General features: G+C 46.4%; 1 protein-coding gene and 1 long non-coding RNA gene across 3 annotated transcripts in view; both read left to right on the forward strand.

The window, feature by feature from the left end:
* Nucleotides 1-21600, forward strand: part of LOC102455392 (uncharacterized) — a 66465-nt gene extending 44865 nt beyond the window's left edge. For both annotated transcript variants that reach the window (XR_003089657.3, XR_003089651.3), the window contains exons 2-3: nucleotides 4511-4621; nucleotides 7694-21600. This is a non-coding gene — a long non-coding RNA (uncharacterized LOC102455392). The remainder of the gene's footprint in view (nucleotides 1-4510; nucleotides 4622-7693) is intronic.
* Nucleotides 1-22830, forward strand: part of XKR6 (XK related 6) — a 271546-nt gene that overhangs the window by 49306 nt on the left and 199410 nt on the right. The gene's annotated exons all lie outside the window — the stretch shown is intronic.

Consider the following 22830-nt stretch of genomic DNA (forward strand, 5'->3'; position numbering starts at 1 on the left):
AGGGGTTTTAAGATAGTTCTTAAAGACATCAAGCTTTGTTCAATATGGGAGTTAACTCAGTAGCCAAAAAATCAACCTAAGAGGCCAGTATTTGACCAGAGGGCAGTTCCAAGTTCTCAGATTTTGAAAACAAACAGGAAAAAACCTTAACAGAAAAACACTAATTTTTCTATTGGCACAGGACCTAGAAAATTGTGTAGATAAGGGAATGATGGGACTGATTGCTACAGATTCAGAGTTGTATGGTTTGTTATAGATAGCTTCAGAAATGAAGTGGAAATAAAGACAGATATATGTACTCAGCTTGAGGACTGAAGAGAAATAAATAAGCAGGTGTGTGCGCTAGCATTTATTAAGATTGAAAGTAAGGAAAGAGAAAAGCCAGCCTCAAATGTACAACATGTAAGGATGAAAATGACTTAAGGGAATAGAGATCTGAGATTTGAAGATAAACATGAGACGACTCAGCTGGAGCCAACGAAAGGAAGACCTAAAGTGTCTTGTGCATCTAGCTGAAAATGACATCAGATGTGAGAAATTAATCAGCTGTTAGGGTTAAATGATAGGTTAAGATACATGTAAGATCTGGGGTTAAAAGAATGTTTGGGGTTTAGATGGTGGGAATGGTACATTAAAAATGTGGAGCAGGGCTGCATCTCCACTGCATAGCTACAGACTGTCTAGTACTCCTAGTGCTGTAATTTTTATCAGCTAGAGATTGGTGTAGGAAGGAATATGGTGGAGACATGCAAAGGGGTGGGGAAGCTGTGTGATGATAGGTCTGTGAACAAGAGGGAGCAAAGTAAAAGTTGTCAATGAACTGCTTGGAAAAAAATTTCTAATCACTGGATAAATGTTTTTGTAAGCAGGTGCAATGGGTACAAAAATCTGAAATAGTAGAATTTCCCAAAGGTATTTAATGGGAAAGGAGTCGGAGGCTTGCAAGAACGTGTCAGAACAACCCGGAGAGGTTATAACGGACGTGATATACTCCTGAATGCACACTCAGTCAGTGGAGAAAATATTTGCTTAGATAGGGGGATTTTCAAAGACATCAAAGGGAAAGTCCCACTGAAAGTCACAATGCAAGAATGGCCATACAGGGTCAGACTAATGGTCCATCTAGCCCAGTATCCTGTCTTCCAACAGTGACTGGTGCCAAATATTTCAGAGAGGATCTGTGAACAGGGCAATTTATTGGGTGCCCCATCCTGTCATCTAGTCTCAGCTTCTCTGAGTGTGGTTGCATCCCTGACAATCTTGGCCAATAGCCATTGATAGCCTATCCTACATGAATGTATTGAGTTCCTGTCTGAATCCATTTATACTTCACAGCATCCCTTGGCAATGAGTTCCATAGGTTATTTGTGCATTGCACTTCCTTGTGTTTATTTTAAACTTGTTGCCTGTAAGTTGTATTGGGTCTTATTCTGGTGTTATGTGAAGGGATAAATAGAACTTATTGTTCATGATTTTATAGACATTCGTCTCATAGCAATGGGCTTAAACTGCAGCAAGGGAGGTTTACGTTGGACATTAGGAAAAACTTCCTACCTGTCAGGGTGGTGAAACACTGGAATAAGTTGCCTGCGGAGGTTGTGGAATCTCCATCACTGGAGATATTTAAGAGCAGGTTAGACAGACACCTGTCAGGGAGGGTCAGATGGTGCTTGGTCCTGCCATGAGGGCAGGGGACTGGACTCGATGACCTCTCGAGGTCCCTTCCAGTTCTAGTGTTCTGTGATTCTATATTTCCCCCGTTAATCATCTTTTCTTCTAATCCAAATAAGCCCAATCCTTTTTTTTCTTGTGGAAGCTGTTCCATGCCCCTAATCACTTTTGTGCCCTTTTCTGTACTTTTTCTAATTCCAGTGGATCATATTTGAGATGTGGAAGCCTAGAGCAGCATTTAGTATTCAAGGTGTGGGCATACCATGGATTTCCCTGTTGGCATTAGGACACTGTGTCGTCTTACCTATCGTTTTCCTAGTGGTTATTAAAATTGCTAGCTTTTTGGCCTGCCGCTGGAGGTGGAGCCGATGATTTCAGAGCACTATCCACAATGATTCTGCCTAAAGGCTCTTTCTTTGTTTCTAACTTTGCTGTTACCACTTAACATTTTATAGACATAGTTGCACTGTGGGTTTTTTCCAATGGGCGTGATTTTGCATTTACCAACATCGAATGTCTTCTGCCGTTTTGTTGCACACTTATCCACTTTTATGAAATTCCTTTGCAACTTTTCCTAGTTAAGTCAAACCTTGAGTAATTTTGTCATCTGCAGACTTTGCCAACTCACCTCTTACCCATTTTTTTTCCAGAGATTTTATAAATGTTGAACAGCAATGACCCCAGTACAGATCCTTGGGGGAGCCTCCTATTTAACATACCCCACAGTGAAATCTGGCTGGGTCTTCCTGTCTATTGTTTCCTGTTCATAGATTTCACTATGGAGAGAAGTAAATAGTAGTGTCTTCTAAGGACCTACTCTGGGACTGTTGCTGCTCAGCATTCATAAAAAAGCTGGAAAAATGAGTAAACGATGATTTGGCATGTGTCTGTAGCATGTCTCGCAGATATAATGGATTAGATCCTCAGCTGCTATACATTGTCATAGCTCTAGAAGTCAATGAGGTTTTGATAGACTATATCCTCCGTTAGTATAAGTTGTTGACACTGTTTTCCTTTTCCTTCTGCACGGAGAGCTTTGAGCACACACTTAATGCTTTGAGTGTGCCATTCGTGGGAGGTATTCATTATTGCACATCAATGTACAGTGTAGTGTGTGAGCAAGCCCACTTCTGGCCTTTTTTCAGATATCTACCTCTTATCACTCTCAACGTCTGCTGTGTGCCTACAGCAGGGTTGATCTGTATTTTCAAATAGAAGTGTACTTCACACAAGTGACTGGCAGACCTGCTGAATGTCTCTGAATGTTGTGAATTAGTAAGTAGTTAAATAATCACAATCCCTGCAGCCCCCCCAAAAAAACCCACAACCACAATCCCCCTCCCAACCTTATGCGTGAGGTATCACAAAAAGAAATGTTGATTTATTTTCATAATTGTAATTTAATCCTACTATTCTTTTGTTTGCTAGTAAATATCCAATATGTAGTAGATCGTGTAACAGTACTATCAGAAAAAACTTAAAAAGCAACAAATAGTCTAGTAACACCTTAAAGACTAACAAAACATGTAGTTGGTATCATGAGTTTTCATGGGCACAACCTACTTCTTCAGATGACCGTCCACTCAGCTATTGCACCTTTGAGAGGCTGAGAGAGAGAGGGAGAAAATGAATTGCACATTTTAATATTCTCGAGTTTTTTTTTAAGCCTATAGAAATGAGAGCATTGCTGAACACTTCGTGGCCAAAAATTGTTTCAAAGTCCGTCACAATTAACAGAATTCTGTTTTGTTTTTTGGTTTTTTGCCTACTTCATTTTTCTGGTAGTAACCTCTGAATTGTATAGCTCATCGAAGAGGAAGCCAAGGTCTCAAGAAGTGATTGCTATTTCTTTTGGTCAAACATGACTCGCTTGGTCAAAATATCATCCTCATCATTGTCCTGTAAATCTCTTCAATTTCTGACAGTTATAAACTGGGGAGATAATGTGTTTGTATTCCCTGCCCTGAAGTTGGTGCTGGAATTTTTGCGTAACATGTTGGAATGATGATTGTTCACGAACTGAAAGGTCTACAAACTTCCATTAATTTTGAAAGACTTGTTTCTCTCTGATATCAAACTAGAAAAGAGAGGATTTTGTTCCATTAAATCCCAGTTGGAAGGAAAAGCAGCTTTGAGAGCTGGATAAGTGAATTAACATGTAGGTTAAATTTACAATAGGAAGGAGTATGTGGGAGATGTCTATTCAAACTCTGTTAAGAAAATAATAGGATTAGTTCTTGTAGTGTCAATGCAGAAAATTTGAAATGCAGACTTCATGCTGATAGGAAAACATATATTATTAGCTGGGTCTTTGTATGAAATCAAGGAGAATGACCGTAAAGATGACTCTGCTTTGAGACCGTCTGTTTGAATATTTTAAGGTGGCATAAGGGCGTGTGCGCATGCACACACATGATGAATTAAGTCTGTTAAATAGCTCATTGTTTCCCATCAGATGTTGTTTGCAGTCAGTGTGGTACAACATAACCGGTAAAATGCCTCATAACCTAAAACGTTCATATATCCATGTCAAACATTTTTCCCTTTATGCCAAATTTCATTGTTGTCCTCAGACGTTAGTACATGTAATGGAAATATTGGGCCAAAACCTACATTATTTCCATTTTGTAATAGTATTTTTTGATAAACTTGCACAGATTGTTCAAATGTATGTACTGTAAATGTATATACATTTTTGTCCCTCCTCCTGGGTAGAAATGGTTTCAACGCTTCATGTACAAAGTGCATTAGTACAGCTGCGAGGTACAGTAACCCATTATTTTCAATTTCATGTTTGTTTTATCATTTCATAATCATTCATGTGTACCTTTTATTTTAGCTTAAGTGAAAGACACGAAGCATTAAGACTGAATTGAGGTTATTTTGAGATCATCTGATTTCCTGCTAGAAGTTTCTGAGATCATCGCCCTGAACAACTTCAAACAAAATGGTAATGGAAAAAATAAATAGGGCTTTTTCTTTTTTTTTTTTCATTGCTATATCTTCACACCCCAATTCCTTCTTCATTAGAGGACTGTTCCTTATTACCATATAGTTTGTAGTTTTGTGAATACAGCATTTTACATTCCCATAATTCTTCATTCTGTATTTTCCCCAGTAGCAATTGTTGTTGGAACAGGTGGGAAGGTAATGCAGCATTTTACCAGACAGAACAACTCACTTAAGATTACTCTGTTTTAGACACACATTTCATCCAGTAGACTCAGTTTGGCTTGTAAATACTAGCAGATTTAAACCTATATTTAGGGAAACACTTAAACACAAATATACCTAGGTACAAAGTTAGGACAAGCTTAATAATTAAACGAAACATTCTTTTAAACAGATCAGTGAGCGTACATCCTGCATTATTTCATAGCATTTGATATGCTATCCTCCGAAGTCAAATGGTTTTACAAGTCTAGAAGACCGCAATATATAGTAGTGAATGATTATAATTCAGAGTTGATAAAAATTCCTGTAAAAATAAGAATTCATGCATGATGACATGCTAAGCTTTTATCTGACTATTTTACAAGGAATTTATGTTCTAAAATGTTTTGTGACTTTGCTACGGCTAACCATGTTTTTGGAATAAGGCATCTGCATTCAAAAGTAGTATGAGCGCAACTGTCGGTTTGGGTTGGGGACGGGAGAAATCTCGTACCAATAGAGCTGTTTGGTACCACACCTAACATGGACAAGGTTACATGATATAAAGGTGCCTTTCCCAAGTGTAGCTATTCTCAGGCTCATACAGAAATAGCTCCACTGGGGGGGTGTGCTTAACACACCATAGTAGTACCACAGCAGTACTCTATGCACTCAGTACCAGCAGTGAGTTCTCCAGTTGCCATAGGTAATCTAGCTCTCCAAGTGTTGGTAGCTAGGTTGATGGAAAAATTCTTCTACTGCTACATTCAAGAGGGTGAATTTTTCACACTCACGTAACGTAGCGCGGTCAACCTAACTTGAGTGTAAACCTGGCCTGGTTTAAAACGTTTTCCCTCCTGTATAACGCCACACTAGGAGTTGTACTGCTTTTACTATGCAGGTGTAGTTAGTGATACAACTAGCTAGTGTTGACAAGGCCTTGCGTGAGAGTGGATTTTCAAATGTACATAGGGCAATTAGCCACTCTGTTCATATGCCCAGCCCTTGAGAGCTGGGCGCCCGACTCTCCTTTGTACCTGTGAAGATCTCCCCCACAGGCCATACAGGAAAAGTACAATTCACTGATGGCTACAAGTCTCAGAACCCTGTATAACCTCCTGCTTCAAAATGTATAGCCAAGCCAATGGTTGTAACCCTGTCCGACGCATCCTTAGTAAAGCCACCTGTAACTTCATCTACCAATATCAGTGCAGCTTGTATACCTGCACTTACGTTGTAAAAGCTTAGCAGTTAGAAATGTATCAATATTTATTTTAATCAAAACCATCTACCAGCATCGCGGAATCGCTGACAAAGCACTATGGCTATCATGGTGGATTTTAACAAAGCTATTCTTCCTAAAAGCCTTAATGAAAAGACACCCCTCAACAGGTTGGATCTTTGGGGGCCTGGGTTCCATATGGAAAGGACTACATCCTGACTACAAAGTCATCATGAATGTAACAAGAGCTCAGGGACACTGCTGACCATATGATTTTATTGCTGGCTAGTGAAGCAACCATAAGTTATACATAGTTGTAACCAGCAACTGCTTTCAAATTGCTGTTTTCAATAATCCCAACCCCCCAGGAAAAGTGTTCCCTGCAAGCTTATGTTTTGGTGGCCTCCCAGGAGAGATTCAAATGCCACCCAGCTGATTAGCATTGCACCCATGTGTGTTGGTGCATACAATAAAATTTATTCCACATGCAGGTGGGGAAAAATTGAAGGAAATACTGCCAAGGAACTTCCTTTGTGGTAGTGAGGTTTTTCTTTAGCAGTAAAGTCCAGCAGCATTACAAAATAACTCCTTACCTCCTCTTTCAGGTGGAACAAAGTCCTGGCCCCCACTGAAGTCAGTGGAAAAACTGCAGTAAAAGTGACTTGACTTTGGCACTTGATCCTGCTGTGGGAATCGCTAGTCTGTGCCCTTGCACCTGTGCAGAGTCCTGTGGGCACCAGGATCCTCATTTTAGTGGATCCCAGCAGGACCAGGCCTCTACTACTGGAGTTGGTCTAGTCAAATAGCAAAGAAAAGTCTCTGCTGATTTGCACCAACTGAGGATCTGGCTATTAGTGGCGCTGACAACTTGAGCTCTCAGCTGAAATATCTAAATGTCATGTCTGCAGCAGCATACACATACATATAATGGTCTTTTTTTTTTACTTTCTATAGAAAATCATTTAAAAATGAATCTAAATGTACAGGTTGAACTTCGCTGGTCTGGCACCCCTGGGACCAGAGTGGTGCCGAACAAGGGAATTTGCCGGAGCAAGGGAGTTCAGGCATCCGGGCTCTCCTGGAGCTCCCTCCTGGCTGCAGCTCCTGGAGAATCCAGAGGCCTGACCTCCTCTGACCCACCTGCAGGCCTTTGCTGCCCACAGCCCACTTGTGGGGCAGCAGCTTCGCCCGGAGTTCCCCGTCCCCTGGTCACTGGCCCTGCAGGCTGCTGCTGACCAGACCGGCTCTGCTCTCAACCTCTGCGGCTGGGGTTCTCTGGTCTAGCAGCATCCTGCCAGGCCACAGCGGTTGCCAGACGACAGTGTCTCAGATAAGAAAGGTGCAACCTGTAATGCCAAAACCCAAGTGCATCTCTTGAAAGCCAGGAGTTCACAAGTTCTGTTTTGGAGAGGACATATTGTACACAGCTGCAGTAGAGGCATGTATGTGTGTCCTGGAGCAGGGACAAAAGGGTGCATTTTGGTTGTTTCCAACTTCATCGCGAGAAGGGTTTTGTTTTTCTGTAGGTTTGACACTTTATGTTGATCATTTTACACATTTAATTTTTTACTTATTGATGGTGAATTCATTCGTTAATGCTTGTCAAGTATCATTATTTATTTAATCCTTTTCTTTTCTTTTTTTTAGGTCTGAAAGGTTTTTATTTGGTGATGGCATGGTCAAGGACTTGGATCAATACATTGTATTGAATGTTAGGCGACAGAAAATGTTCAGTTTTTTTTCATATTTATAAAAGTGACTTTCAATGTCAAGGATCCCAATGTGTGTTCGAAGTGTGTATATAGAGGCACCGCAAATGCAGCCACCTCTGGGGTGGGAGGGAACCTGGGAGCTTCCATGTTGACTTATAACGGAGAGGGGGACTCTTATGGTCAGGGACCCAGGAGCAAACTTGAGTCCTATCAGGTTTGCCAGGAGATGTGCAACCACCATACAGACCAGACGGAACCTCCTTCCCGCCCCCTCCAGCTAACGTTCCACCCCCAACCAGAGATGCCTAAATGGCTCAGATCATGGCTTACCCATCTCAGAAACCGAAAGTTGCGTCCGCTCTGGCCTGCTCCGGTTTAGTGTGAACTCCGGGTTCAGCGAGAGCTCCAGTATGAGGCGCGTGGATGAAACACAAAAGAAGCTCGTGCTCCCGTCCTTATGGGTCCAAGCCCAGACCAGGTTAGGGGTGTGGGGGCTTCATAATCACTCACCATAGCAAAGTGAGTCATTAAACACTTCGGATGGCAGACCTGTGGGACTTTTGCTGCTGACTTTGTGGGGCAGGAGGGTATCTCTGCACTGCGCTCATGGGTCACGATGGCCGTTTGTGTAGACTTCCCCAGGCTAGCTCTAATTTCGGTACCCGATTGGTGAACCCACATTAGCAAAAACCTGCCTGGACCTCTGGCTATCTACTCTGGCCACTAGCAGCAGCCCACACCATGCTTTAATTCTCCTAGCCCACTCCGCACGCCCTGCGACACTGGTAACGGTAGTGCAGACAAACCCATAGCCGCAGCCGCAGGGTGACTGCCACGTACAGAGTATTCCTGGTGTAACGCTGAATACGAACGTAGTTGCAAGTGGAAGTTATGCGAACTAGGTGAGAAAACGAACTTCAGGAAGGTTTATTTTAGGGCTCCTGCCTGTGCACTGTGCACAAGAGAGAGAGGCCTGGGTGGTAAAAATTAGGGGAAAAACAGATAAGCCCAGTGTGCGTTTATTTGTAGTGGTGTGATCCTCTCAGCCTTGGTAACCTCTCCCTCTCCATAGAACTATTTTTTTAAAGCAGCTTTCTTTTTAAAGAGCCTGTAAAGCCTGCTTTAATATTTGGGAGTTTTGTGCAGCTGTCTTGAAGGAATGCTTATGGTCTCCTGCCACATAGCTCAGCCGGCTAGAAACTGCTGTGAGATTCCCAAAGGGACAGGCTGTCACTGCTGAGCCTTAGAAAAGAGACCACTGCTCAATTAAAAGCAGAAGGCAGATTTGTGGTGGGTTTCTAAAATCAGAAATCTCACCAGAAGCTTCATCAGACTGAAGGAGAAAATGTTGGCTTGTCTGGGAAATCTTCAGCGCACGGGCTGGATCTAGCCCCCAGCTTAATGTGATCCAGCTCATGGCAATGGGCCGGGAGACTGCAAGCCTGGATACTCCCCCCCATCCCGCCACATGGCTGGAGTGTAGAGCACGCCCAGGTCGCTGTGAGTGACAGAGGTGTCTGTTTTGTATTGCTTCCCATCTTGGGAGCCGATTTTGCTTGTGTGCAGCCTCAACTAATTTTCCTGTGGGTCATTGGTCCCTGGTTGAAAGTAAGTTTCCCCCACCCCTGCTTCACTGGGCTTCTGCAGCTTCCCTGAGGAGACGAGTCTGTCATCTAGCTCCCAGATGGGAATTGTATGCCATGTTCAGACTCTGCTTTCAGCTCTGAGCCACCCTTCTGGTATCAATATAAAGTGTGTCTTAGTGTTTATGGCTTTCGAAGATGTGAGGGCTACTCACGCCCTTCAGCCAAGCTTATGTCATTAAGCAGCTGTCTTGCAGATATGTTTGGGTGTTATTTTCTACGCATGTGTTGCCCCACTGAGCCGTTGAAAGGGCCTAACTGTGCACTTACCTCGCACACTTATGCACGTGAGTGACTGTCAGCTAGTGAGTCCAGACAGAGCCAGGATCAAGGGAAAAGGAAAGTGACGTTTGAGTTTCCAGCGCAACACCGGAATGTTTGAATTGTCAGCCTTCAGCCTTTTCAAACACAATTGTTTTTCTACTCCAGCGGAGTTGGCAAAGCCATCTTTTGTTACTAAACCTACATTTGAGGGCTTAAAGTACTTGTCTGTGATCCCCTGACGTGGTTTTGATGGGAGTTAAGTGCTAACGAGCTCAGAGCTGTATGTGCTAAGGGCTCAGTCTGATAAGGACCACAATTCGGCACAGCCCTTAAGCATATTAAGGGGGGACATGATAGCGGTTTTCAAATATCTAAAAGGGTGTCACAAGGAGGAAGGAGAAAATTTGTTCCTCTTGGTTACTGAGGACAGGACAAGGAGTAATGGGCTTAAAGTGCAGCAGGGGAGGTTTAGATTGGACATTAGGAAAAAATTCCTAACTGTCAGGGTGGTCAAATATTGGAATAAATTGCCAAGGGAGGTGGTGGAATCTCCCTCTCTGGAGATATTTAAGAACAGGTTAGATAGACATCTGTCAGGGATGGTGTAGACGGAGCTTGGTCCTGCCTTGAGGGCGGGGGGCTGGACTCGATGACCTCTCGAGGTCCCTTCCAGTCCTATTATTCTATGATTCTATATGCACAGTGTTGTAAGCATCTGAGTTCTGCTCCTGAGTGGAAATTAAGCAGGTGGCTAGCTTGGTTGGCAGCCACTGTGCATAGTACCCTGTAGAACCCTGGTCTGTCGAGGGAATCGGGCGGCCCTAGACTAGCTGCCAGCAACTGGTGCCCTAGGCGAACCATGCAATCTGTGCCCCCACCTCCAAACCCCTCAATGATATTGTGCCACCATTTGGCGTCCTAAGCGACTGCCTAGTTCGCCTATATGGACGGGCCATCGCTGCGAGGGATTCTTATGACCCCAATCACTGTAATAGCCGAGGACACCACAACTATTAATGAACTTATCCTTGCGTAGCCCTGGATGGTAGAGAAGTACTATTATCCCCATTTTACAGATGGAGACTCGAGGCACAGAGAGACTAAGTGACTTGTCCAAGAGCACACAGGAAGTCTGTGACAGAGCCAAGACTCCAATCCAGGTCTCCTAAATCCCCGGTCAGTGCCTTAACCACAAGGCAATCCTCTTTTCCTACAGGAAACAAAGACTCGATGCAGTTCTTCCCAGGAGCGTTTACTGTAGTACAGTAAATCGCCATGTTATTACCCATTCTATTAGAAAGGGCTGACGAATTTCTGGCATTTTTTGAGAAGTAGAAGACATCCTAATATATTATCTTCCTTTTCAGAGCTGTGTTCCTTAAATACAAATGGTCCTGCACTGGATCAAAGGGAATCAGTGTAATCAGAAAATTGGCTGCTCATGGCAACGCCACCCATGTTGTCCTCTCCCATGAAGGAGAGGCACTTCAGGGAACATTCTTCTCCATCTTAGCATGTGATTGGCCAGGCCTTCCTGTTTCGTTTTGCTCATCTAGGAGCATCCTCTTTAAAGAACCCAGGCATTTGAAGTGAATTCCACTTCGGTGAAGATTGCAGGGCTGGCTGACTGGCTTATCTCATCCCCTTTGGAAATGGTCTCTTGGAATAGCATGGTAGATGCTGCATAGCAGGACACGGTGTATGTATACCTAGTAAATAATCAATCTAACTGTAGATATTTTTAAAACAAATTCAGATACATGGTCTCAGTTTATTTTAAATGTTTGGGTTATTTTTTACACTTGTCCTATTTTAAATAGTTATATTTTGACCCGTGGGGTATTACATGCATTATAATCTTTCCATAATTACATTTACAAATATGCTTTTGAGATGCTGATGTGTAAAACCTTACAGACTGAATCCCTTTATGTGTTAACCTACATTTGTATGTTGTCTTCATTCCTTTTGGCTGTAATTATCCACGCTCTCAAACCAGATTAATCTGAGGTACCAAATTATGCTTGTCATTTTTTTCCTTCCTATGTAGCAAACTTTCCTTTCTTTATTAAAAGGCTTGGCAGAATTTAATTTCAGTGTTTTATCATTGGGGTGGATAATATTGATTGCTTTCAATTTTTATGTATTTCAGTTATGCAAAATTATGAGTTGTAGTTGTAGCGTTTATATATTCATAGGGGCAGGAAGCTGAGGATGGTGGCAGATGATGAGGATGTCAGACGTTCAGACTCAAAGTTAAGCTTGATATAAAAAATTGTGTATTTTGACACACAACATTGACAAAGTAAATACCCTTAAATCAAACTCTAAATGTTTTCAGGCAGCATTTTTCTTTGTATATTTTTAACATTCTCAATGGAAATTTGTTTTCCCTGGCTTGCGTTTCTATGGTGAAATCAATGTTTATGGACATTTGTCGATAAAAATCGAGTCGTTCCCAGCCTCTTCTGAGAGCCGTGTTCATTTTTGAAGCTCCTTCCCATGAAGCGATTGTAACTGTTGCCCCTCGTGAGTGGATACCCCGGAGGGGGAGCAAAAAAGATGAATGAGAATTCTAGATTGCAGCAGACACGTGTGGGACAAGCACAGCTTCAGGCGTCTGAGGATGGCCCCTTGAATCCCAGTGTTTTCCTCCGGCCTTAAGAATCTAGGAACGTAGAATCAGGACCCGATTTCCTTGAGCTGGGCTCCTTGAGGGGGAACAAGCCCGTCTTAGCCCACCTACAAGCAGCTATGGGTCAGCCAGCCACCTGGGAAGTTCATTGACCAGCAAACCCCAGGGCCGGAGGAAACCTGCCAGAGCTCGGTTGGAGGGATGTGCTCTGAGGAGTTCCAGTGGCAGGATGACGAATCGGTCTCTCCAGGCTGACAGGCGTGAGTAAAAAGGGCCCAGCTCGAGGGAAGCAACTGAGGGGCTAAACTGGTGAGGGATGTAAGCGTCTATTCGACTGTCTGATAAGCAGAAGCTTATTGGATAGTCAACTAGTCCCTTGACTAGTTGCTCTTCCCTACTTGCTGCCCCCATGAGGGGGGCTTAAAAGTTGGCTCTGTGTGGGGAGGCAGAGGGGTAGCGGGAGCCAGGCACAAGGTGGGAATCAGCTGATTCCCAGCTCATGCCCAGTCCCAGATGCCGTGCCTCTGCTTTTAAATGTATTAAGTGCTTGCCAGCTCTTAATACATTTAAAAAGTAGAAGTGTGGGGGTGGGGGGGACCCAGCATGAGTCACTGTGGACGAGTCCGAGGAAGCAGCAGCAAGCTTTGAGGTGTTGGAGGAGGAGGTTGGCTTCTTTCCCTTTTAGAAAAACTCTTTGCTCTTCTGGGGCTGCAGAGGAGGCTGCTTGTGGACAGTGGCCGGACTTGCTACAGAACGTAAATCCGGCTTGCAGCTTCAGGAAGGGGCTTGATTAGCACCATGGAAGGTTTGATAGCTGAGCGGGAGTGAGATGGCTGGGGATACGGCCTCTCCTCAGTGAAATACCTGGGCCGTGTCTTCTGCTTTGTATTTGCATGGGAAACTGTCTTCCCCCCCTCCCCCCCCCACACACACACTCCTCGTGAGCTCCCTCCTTGTCTGCCCTGCCCTGCAGAGAGAGAGAGTACTCCATGTGTCTCCACTTGCCTTCCCTCCCTGAGTGTGTGAGATCTGTCCACAGACGGGGGACATCATGGGCAGATGGGCCTCTCTTCCCCAGGCGGACTTTGTAGCTGTGACGCTCCAGCTCATGGATGGTTCTGCTAGTCGGCGTGAGCAGCTGCCTAGCAGAATTCACAGCTTCCCTGTGGTTTTATTTCACCTTCTTCTAGTCTCAGGTCCTGTCACGCAGCCTTTCACTGAAATCCTGAGGGGGAAGGATGAACCCATCTTTGTCTGTGGAAATTCCTATTGTTGACAACCATCTCGTCTGACCTCCTGTACAACACAGATGGGGGAATTTCACCCGTGTTGAGCCCAGGAACTTGTTGGGCTACGAATAATTAGTGTTTGGTGAAAGCCGATGTCCCTCAATGGCGGCCAGACATGACTGAAGATGTCAAGAGCTCGAGCTGCTCCCTGGGTAGCTTTTCCCACGGCTAATCACCCTCGCTATTTTAAGTGTCATTGGGCCTGGAAACTGGTCGCCTGCGGTGTAGATTTGGTTCCATCAGGGCTGACCAGCAAGGAGTTGAGTGTGGTCAAAGATGCACTTCTTTGTATGCTGTTTGTGTTAGTCATAGTAGGCCAGAGGCACAGCTGGAGCTCAAAACCCCTTTATGCTAGGTGCTGTACATACACAGTGAAAGGCACCACCTATCCTAAAGAACGAGCCCTACCCAAAAGAGCCTACGGTCTAAATAGACAAGAGGATGTTGTATTTCGGTATTGTACTTCAGTACCTTCATACTGTCAGTGTCAGCGTTGTCTGGCCCAGGTCGTCCTGGCGGGCTCCACTCAGGAACTCTACTCCCTCATTGATAAACTTTCGGCTGTATGTGTCTTCAATCGGTGCTCTCTTTACCTGAAGCGTTAGAGCCCGTGCACTCTGGTCAATACAGATCGCTGAAAGCCCCCAGAAACGACAGATGTGGGCAAGGTTTGAAATCAATCGAGAGAAGCTCTAACACTTGGTAACCGAGATCCTACAATGTTCCACCACTGTGCATTATGGCTCGCGTTGACAAGGTACCAACAGCGGGCAGGCCTATTGCCATATAACAGCAGTCAGTCAGTCAGAGTTAAGCTACTGTGCATTCTGTAAGTTTAGCCAATGACACTGCCGTTCAGGCACCTAGTGCGCCCCCTTCACCTCCACCCCATGGTCGGGCGGAGAGCACCCTTGCAGTGTCCTTTTATAGACCGGTACAAACAACTTACATCCAGGCCTTCCTAAACTCCAAGAACACACACGCTCTGGGTTACGGCGTTGCTATAGCAACCTTGCGGCTAGGACCAAAAATCCATGCTAAGGAATAGGTGTCCATAAGGGCTGAAAGGCCTGCTGCTCTAATAGTGTAACTGCACAGCTCCCCTTACTCCTGGCTTGTTGCCCTTTTACACCAGGAAGGCTGTAGCCCTCAAACCTGCCCCATCCCTTGTACTCAGGGCAGGCAAGGAGAGAAGAGGTACTAGCTTCCAGAGGAGGAGTAAACCGTGAAGCTAGCTGGAGGAGTTTCTGGTGGCTGGGGCACGTGCCCAGTTCCCTGGTTCTTTGTTCTCTTGTCTCCTGAGCTGGCCTGCCAGATGGCAGCAACTAGCACCTGTAACGATCACCTACCTCTTCTGTGAACATTGGCCTGTCGGGCTTGATCTTTGCATGATGCCAAAGGGAAACTTCACAGGCAGCACTGAGTTCCGAATGCCAGGGGATGATGTTGGAAGGGCACAAGGCAGCTAGAGGCCCAAATCCCTCCCAACCTACTGCCGTTGGTGAATAATGGAGTTATTCCCTTCTCTCCGCGGTGGCAAAGATCCTCTCCTTCTCCGAAGTCGCCCTGCAGGTCCCCCACCGCTGGTGCGTCTGCCTCCCTGTGCTGCTGAGCGAGGGGCTTTGGTACCCATCTCTGTTGGGCCCACACGTGCGCTGTCGCTCCTTGTTAGCCAGTGTGCTCCGTGGCCGCAGTCCTGTCTCAACCGCCCCCGGCTAGAGACAAAACCATCCCATGTTTGCCTATTAATTGTTGAGTTTAGCTGTGGGAAACCTTTTAGCCGCCTTTAAACATTTTTGGCCATTTAAAAAGAAAACAGCAACATAGAAACAAAAAAGAAAGACAAGGCTTAGTTCTTGTGTGGATGGGACAGGAACGAACACACACGCCGCACGCCCAGGCATTGTCAAGCACCCCCACTGCATTTGTTTGCTCAGCACGGGCCCCATCCAACCCAGTGTTTCTCCGTCAGCAGCTCCAGCTGAGATCCCACAAGGACACGCAGCTCCTGCAGAAAACCATCTTTACAAAGAACAGAACATAAGACCATACATAACTGCCGTACTGGGTCAGACCAAAGGTCCATCTAGCCCGGTATCCTGTCTGCCGACAGTGGCCAGCACCAGGTGCCCCAGAGAGGGTGGACCGAAGACAATGATCAAGCGATTTGTCTCCTGCCATCCCTCTCCAGCCTCTGACAAACAGAGGCCAAGGACACCATTTCTATCCCCTGGCTAATAGCCTTTTATGGACCTAACCTCCATTAAATTATCTAGCTTCTCTTTAAACTCTTATAGTTCTAGCCTTCACAGCCTCCTCTGGCAAGGAGTTCCACAGGTTGACTACATGCTGTGTGAAGAACTTTCTTTTATTAGTTTTAAATCTGCTACTCTTTCATTTGGTGTCCTCTAGTTCTTCTATTTAGGGAACTAATAAATAACTTTTCTTTATCTGCCCTCTCCACACCACTCATGATTTTATAGACCTCTATCATATCCCCCCTCAGTCTCCTCTTTTCTAAACTGAAAAGTCCCAGTCTCTTTAACCTCTCCTCATATGGGACCCATTCCAAACCCCTAATCATTTTAGTTGCCCTTTTCTGAACCCTTTCCAAGGCCAAAATTTCTGAGCAAAGCCTTCTGGCCCACGTGAGCCTTCCCCTCCGCCTTTGAAGGACGGTGGGCTGAAAAAATTGTCCAGGGACTCCTGTCTCCAGTTGAAAAATATGGGAAGTTCCCTCAGGAAGCCCTAGGGCAGCCAAATAAAGTCTCCATCTCACTCCATCTCCTCAGCACCACTAGCACAGAGGTTCTCTAGCACCCAGGCCCCTTAGTGCCTGTGGGTGTCCAATACCATGGACTCTTTAGACATTGAATCTTTGGTACAGAGAGAATGGCAAATGTAAGATGCTCACAGTACGTGAGTTGTCATGGATACTGCCAGTGTGCTGAGGGATTGGTACGGGCGTGATCCCACCTCCTTAGGAACCTACGGACTGGCAAAAAGTCGCAGCCTAAACGGAGGGGGAAAGCTTCCAAACTTAATTCCGGGCATCTGCTTTGATTCTAAGTCCCATTGCTCTATTTGAGTGGATTAAGCCAGCAGGCTGTTTGGGTTTGTAACTGGTGAAAAAACTACCTGGCTGATTTTTTTCCAAAAGAACAGCCCTAGAACCACCTTCTAGATGCTGTGTCAAAACATATACTGCTGCCTCTGAGAAACCGAAACATTAGGCCCTTAGTCCAGATTAAGCCCCCTAAATCTGAATTAGTAAACAGTGCATGCACGCTACCAAGCCTGATATTCCAAAATAATGGTCCATGGAATTGGAACTCTGCGCTCCTGCTTTTCATCAGGGATAACGCTAACTCCGAACGTGTCCATCCGAAATAACATTAGTGTGGATGCCCCAGTGCCACTAATTGGAATTAATTGGCCTCCGGGAAACTGCCCGCAGGTCCCCGGTGCTTCCTGGGACTCTTGAGTCTGAGGTAGCGCATCCGCATGAACGGAGCCTGCCTCAGACTAATTTCAAGGCTTCCCCATAGTAAGGACATGGAACTTTGGATCTGTTACATCGGGAGTTGAGTGGTATGTAGTAATTTCGAAATGGTTTCCTAGTGTGGACATAGCCTACGCCACCTTGCCAAAGAATGCAATGATACTTGGCAGTGAGTTCTCTGTTTGGCTGCAGAGTTTGATAAAATAGGGATACTGAGGGGGGCTGAGCATTTTTGGAGAATACTGTTCATTACAGTTACAGCTCTTATATTGTGCAAGTGCCCAGAGGCCTTAGCTGAGACACACATTGCAATGGGTAGTTCCTGTCCACAAGAAAGGCTGGTGGAGAAATCAAGTCCAGCCTGATGTTCTCATTTTCCAGTAGCAGATTTGGTAAGTAGTGAGCCATCTGTCTCGTTTCAGACTGACCCCTGGAACAAGGAGTGTTCTCTCAGTGCTGCAAAAGTGGTGCCTACAACAGACTGACTCCAAAATGCTTTCAGGGGTTTGGACCTTGGAAAGCTGACAGGCCACACCATGTCCAGCAGGGTTAGAATAGCTGTTACCCAGAACTTTTCAGCAGGAGATCTCCTATGTTCCAAAGGAGGTAACTATCATTACCCCATTTTACAGATGGGCAAGTAGAGTCACAAGGAGCAGAAATGGTTTGTCCAATGAGCAAGCTCAGAACAGGATCCACCTTTCCCAACTCCATCCAGTTGGCCACACTGTCCTGTTTGCTAGAAACTGTCCGGTGGTGAGAGCAATGAACTTGCAGGTAGCAGAGTACAATCCATCAATGAACCAGAGGATTCAAGTTCCACTGAACAGCGGAGGGAGAGCACAGAGCTATCTAGTCCTAAGCACAGCTGACCGACAGGTAATCTGGGCTGCCTGTGATGCACATGCAGTATTGCAATAGCCACATCGGTCCCAGAATACAGCATACTCCGCCTTTGTGCCTCAGTTCCCCATACTCTACAGTAAGGGAGATTTAAGTTAGACATTAACAGGCTGCATTAGCAGGAGTGTTGTGAGCCAGGCATGAGAAGTCATTCTTCCTCTCTCCTCTGCACTGAGTTGGAGCATTGTGTCCAGTTCTGGGCACCACCTTTCCAGAAAAGTGGAGAAACTGGAGACAGCCCAGAAGAGCAACAAGAATGATTAAAGGTCTAGAAAACATGAGCTATGAAGGAAGACTGAAAGAACTGGGCTTGTTTAGTTTGGAAAGGAGAAGACCGAGGGGACATGAGAGCGGTTTTCAGGTATCTAAAAGGGTATCGTAAGGAGGAGGGGAAAAAATTGGTCTCCCTGGCCTCTGAGGACAGGACAAGAAGCAATGGGCTTAAACTGCCACAAGGGAGATTTCGGTTGGGCATTAGGAAAAGTTTCCTGTCCGGGTGGATAAACACTGGAATAAATTGCTTAGGGAGGTTGTGGAATCTCCATCCCTGGAGATATTTAAGAGCCGGTTGGACAGACACCTGTCAGGGATGATATAGATGGTGATTGGTCCTGCCGTGAGGGCTGGGGACTGGATTTGATGACCTCTCAAGGGCCCTTCTGGTTCTAGTGTTCTATGATTAGGAAACCCTTTCTGTCCAGCAGGGCAGGTTAGCTCGGGAATAGGTTATGAAATCCACATCACTGTTTAAAAACAGGTTGGAAAAACACCTGTCCAGGTTGGCCCGGTTTTACTTGGTTCTGTCTAAGCGCAGAGGGCTGGACTTAATGACCTTGTGAGCTCCCCTCTAGCCTTACCATTTGGTGCATCTCTCTACACAGATAATATCCTGAATTCCCAGGTGTTGCTCACGTCCTACATCAAACCTCACGCTGTTCTCAAATCCCAGGGCGATGGTGGCCGTTAAAGTACCAAAGCAGAAAAACGAGCTCTCAACAACAGTCGATCGGAGCTGCAGCTCAGATTCACAGCCCTTGACCCTAGGAAGTCAAAGAATGTCACTTTAAAACCCAGCGAATTCCTTGTGTGTGCATTTGGACACGGACATTCCCAATCGCACAGGATCACGTCATGAGCTAGACTCCAGCAGGGCCAGAGCATGGTAGATGTCCCTTCCCCCAAGTTGGGTTATGCAGGGTAGCTGCCACCATGCAATTGAGCAGCTTTGTTTATGCTCAACACCTTTTTAGGTTCAGCAATCCCAGTTTTGCCACCCGGTGAACGAGCAATAAGCCAGGAGCTGGTTTCCTTATTCAGCGAGGGTAGTGGCAGTGTTCTAGAGAGAGACGTTTGTCATCATTCGAGTGATCCGTGCACTCAGGGATTTTCCAAGGATGCCTTAGCAGTTCTGAAATTTGATTTGTCCTTTTCATGTGTTCATTTTTTTTAAATTGTATCCTTTGGTATATATGGCTGTGACTATTTTCTTCCACTATTTGATCTGAGGAAGTGGGTCTGGCCCATAAAAGCTCATCATCTAATAAACCATCTTGTTAGTCTTTAAAGTGCTACATAGTCCTGTATTTTGCTTCAGCTACACCAGACTAACATGGCTACATTTCTATTACTATTTAGCAGCCAGTGTATTTAAAAAAAAAAAAACCCATCAAGGTGGAGAAGCTACACAGTTAAAATTTCTCACTAAAGCGAATACTAAAATTAAATAATCCTCAGGTATTATGAAAGTGTTCATTTGGGTATAGTGCTTAGAATCTAGGAACAGACCACTCACCTTTGGGTCAGACCAAAGGTTCACCACGCCCTGTATCTGGTCTTCTGAGAGTGGCCAATGCCAGATGCCCCAGAGGGAGGGAACAGAACAGGGAATTATCACGTGATTCCAACTTCTGGCAAACAGACTAGGGACACCACCCTTACCCATCCTTGCTAATTGCCATTGATGGACCTAAGCTCCCTGAATTTATCTAGTTCTTTTTTTGAATCCTGTAATAGTCTTGGCCTTTACAATATCCTCCAGCAAGGAGTTCCACAGGTTGTGCATTGTGGGAAGAAGTACTTCCTTGTGTTTGTTTTAAACCTGCTGCCTATTAATTTAATTTGGTGACACCCCTCCCCCCAGTTCTTGTTTTATAAGAAGGAGCAAATAACACTTCCTTATTTACTTTCTCCACACCACTCGTGATTTTATAGCCCTCAATCATATTCCCCCTCCTTAGTCATCTCTGTTCCAAGCTGAAAAGTCCCGGTCTTTTTCATCTTGCCTTGTACAGAAGCCATCCCATACCCCAATCATATTTTTTGCCCTTTTCTGAACGTTTCCCATTTCCAATAGATCTTTCCAGAGATGGGGTAACCGCCTCTGTCGTCAGTGTTCGAGGTGTGGGGGGTTCCATGGTATTATGTAGAGGCAATGGGCTATTTTCTGTCTGTTTTTATTCCAAAAGGGGTGGGGAGGGAAGGTTCTTCGGTCTCTCCTGTGGAAGCCGTTGCACTCTGGGTAAATGAGTCATTGGAGCAGCGGCGAGTGACTCCTGCATCTCCCCCACTTGCGTGTGCGGTCGGCCTGGCTCTTTGGCCCTACTACCTGAGAGTGCAAGAGCATGAGAGTGACTCCAGGCCTCAGTGGCTCGAGCATCTGATGGGGAGACCACTCCCCTTGCTCTGTGACTCGTAATTGTTTATCCAGGGTGCAACACCTTCACCAGAAGACACCGAGGGCATATCTGGAGGATCAATGCTCCAGAGCTCAATCTTCTGGCATTTGATTTAGCAGGTCTAGTGCAGACCTCTAAATCGAACGCTGAGGGCAGCCCCCGCCGGGGTCCAGCGCTCCTTTTGCGAGTAAGGGAAGCTGAGGGGAGTGTTTGCTCCTGTCACTCTCCTGCAGTGTGGATGCCACCAAGGCTCAGCTGAAGGTGAGTCGACTCCAGCTACGCATTTTGCATAGTGTTGACCAGGCCTGAGCGAGCCCCGTGCCTGAGTCTGAGAGCACAGACCCGGCAGGAGGCATTGCCCCATTCACATCCCTTCTCCCCCTCAGGCAGGTGGAGGACTTGAACTGGAGGGGGGGTGTCATGTATCCCAGGTGAATCCCCTCACCCCGGGGGCTAAAAGTCACGAGGGAAGGGCCAACGTGCTTCTTTCTGGGTGGCTGCTCCGCCCCTCACTCGGCTTTGAGACCCTGTTCTGCCTCTCCCCCCCAAAGCCCCGCCCATGCTCCGCCCCCTTTCCCGAGGCCCTATCCGTGCCCTACTTCTTCCTGCTCCACCCCCTCCTGCCAGCCCCTGCCACCAATCAGCAGGTGGCTGGTGGGCACTGAGTACCCACTGTGGGTTTTTTTCTATGGGTAAAATCCAGTCAGCACCTGTGCCCCTCCTCCTTCCTAAAACCGTATCGGTGCTTCCTGCCCGGGTGGGGGGGGAAGTTGCAGCTGAGCATCTCCAGCAGAGTTAGCTGCCTTCTGGACTGAAGGAGAGATGTCTGAGCCAGGGCGGAGCTTAGTACCCGGCCCTTTGGTCAGCCCCTCCCCCGTCTCGTTTAAGCCACTGCTGGCCCAGTGTGTTGGCTTTTATGAATTTTACCGAGCATCCCAACCCCCAACGGCATTCGGGCCCGTGGGACTCCTGGCCAGACAAGGGATGGATTGGAGGTGGGGATTCCCCTCCCTCTCAACCTAGCACCATACCCACTAGGCCGCCCTACCTCTGAGGGTGCGTCTACACCATGGGACAAGAAGGAATAAACTGCGCAACTTCAGCCTCGTTAATGGTGTAGCTGAAGCCGAAGTCGCTTAAGTCCACTTTTGGCGCTGTCCACGCTGCGGGAAGTCCAAGGGGGAACACGCTTCTTCGCCTTCCCTTACTCCTCGTGAGAGCAGGGTTACCGGCACCAACCAGAGCACCCCTCTACCTCCAAACTGTCTTCACTAGACCTGCTCATTCAAGCCCTGGAAGAGCAACAGAAGCAGCTTCAATCGTCCTGTCGTGTAGACATAACCCTTAAAGGGCTTGTGGAGTCTGGAACTGAGGGGGTGTGTCTATCACAGTCCTCAGACACCTCGTCAGTTGCTGCCTGGCTCTTGGCCTTGTCTCCAGTAGCATCCCCAGCGCTCCTGCCCCGGCTCCAAACGCCTAGCGGAGAAGTGCTGCCCTTGTACGGGTCTGACTTGCACAGGGGTAGCTCACCACAGCCTCCGCCCAGGGTGAGCCAGCTGCACCAGTGCAAATGACAGCTGCCTCCCGCCCACCAAGTCTGCACTAGGACGGTCCCGGTACAGCTGCGCCAGCAGCTAATGACTCTGGTGAGCCGAGCAGTGAGTGGTGAGTCTGGCAGCTTTTCTCGCTTCCTACGGTGACGTGGGGTGACAGCGCATAGTCAATCTGTGGAACTCCTTGCCTGAGGAGGTTGTGAAATCTAGGACAAGGTTCAACAAAGAGCTAGATAGATTCATGGAGGTTTGATCTATCAGTGGCTATTAGCCAGGATGGGTAAGGAATGGTTTGTGTATTTAGCCTCTGTTTGTCAGAGGATGGAGAGAAATCGCTTGATTATTACCTGTGCGATAATGATCTGGGACACCTGGCATTGGCCACTGTAGGCAGACCGGGTACTGGACTGGATGGACCTTTGGTCTGACCCCGTCTGGCCGCTCTTATGGGGCTAAGGAGCTCTGGGGCTTGGGTGGCTAAAGTCTGTCATGTAAACTCTGAGGGTACATCTACACCACAGAGGAAGCTCGAAGCTGCCGCTTTCGATTTCCAGGGTTCGAATGGGCGGGTCTCGTGAAGACAGCGAATTCGACTGGAGGGAGGCCTC

Source organism: Pelodiscus sinensis, chromosome 3 (assembly GCF_052426305.1).
Source record: "Pelodiscus sinensis isolate ZL-2025 chromosome 3, ASM5242630v1, whole genome shotgun sequence".
NCBI lineage: Eukaryota > Metazoa > Chordata > Testudines > Trionychidae > Pelodiscus > Pelodiscus sinensis.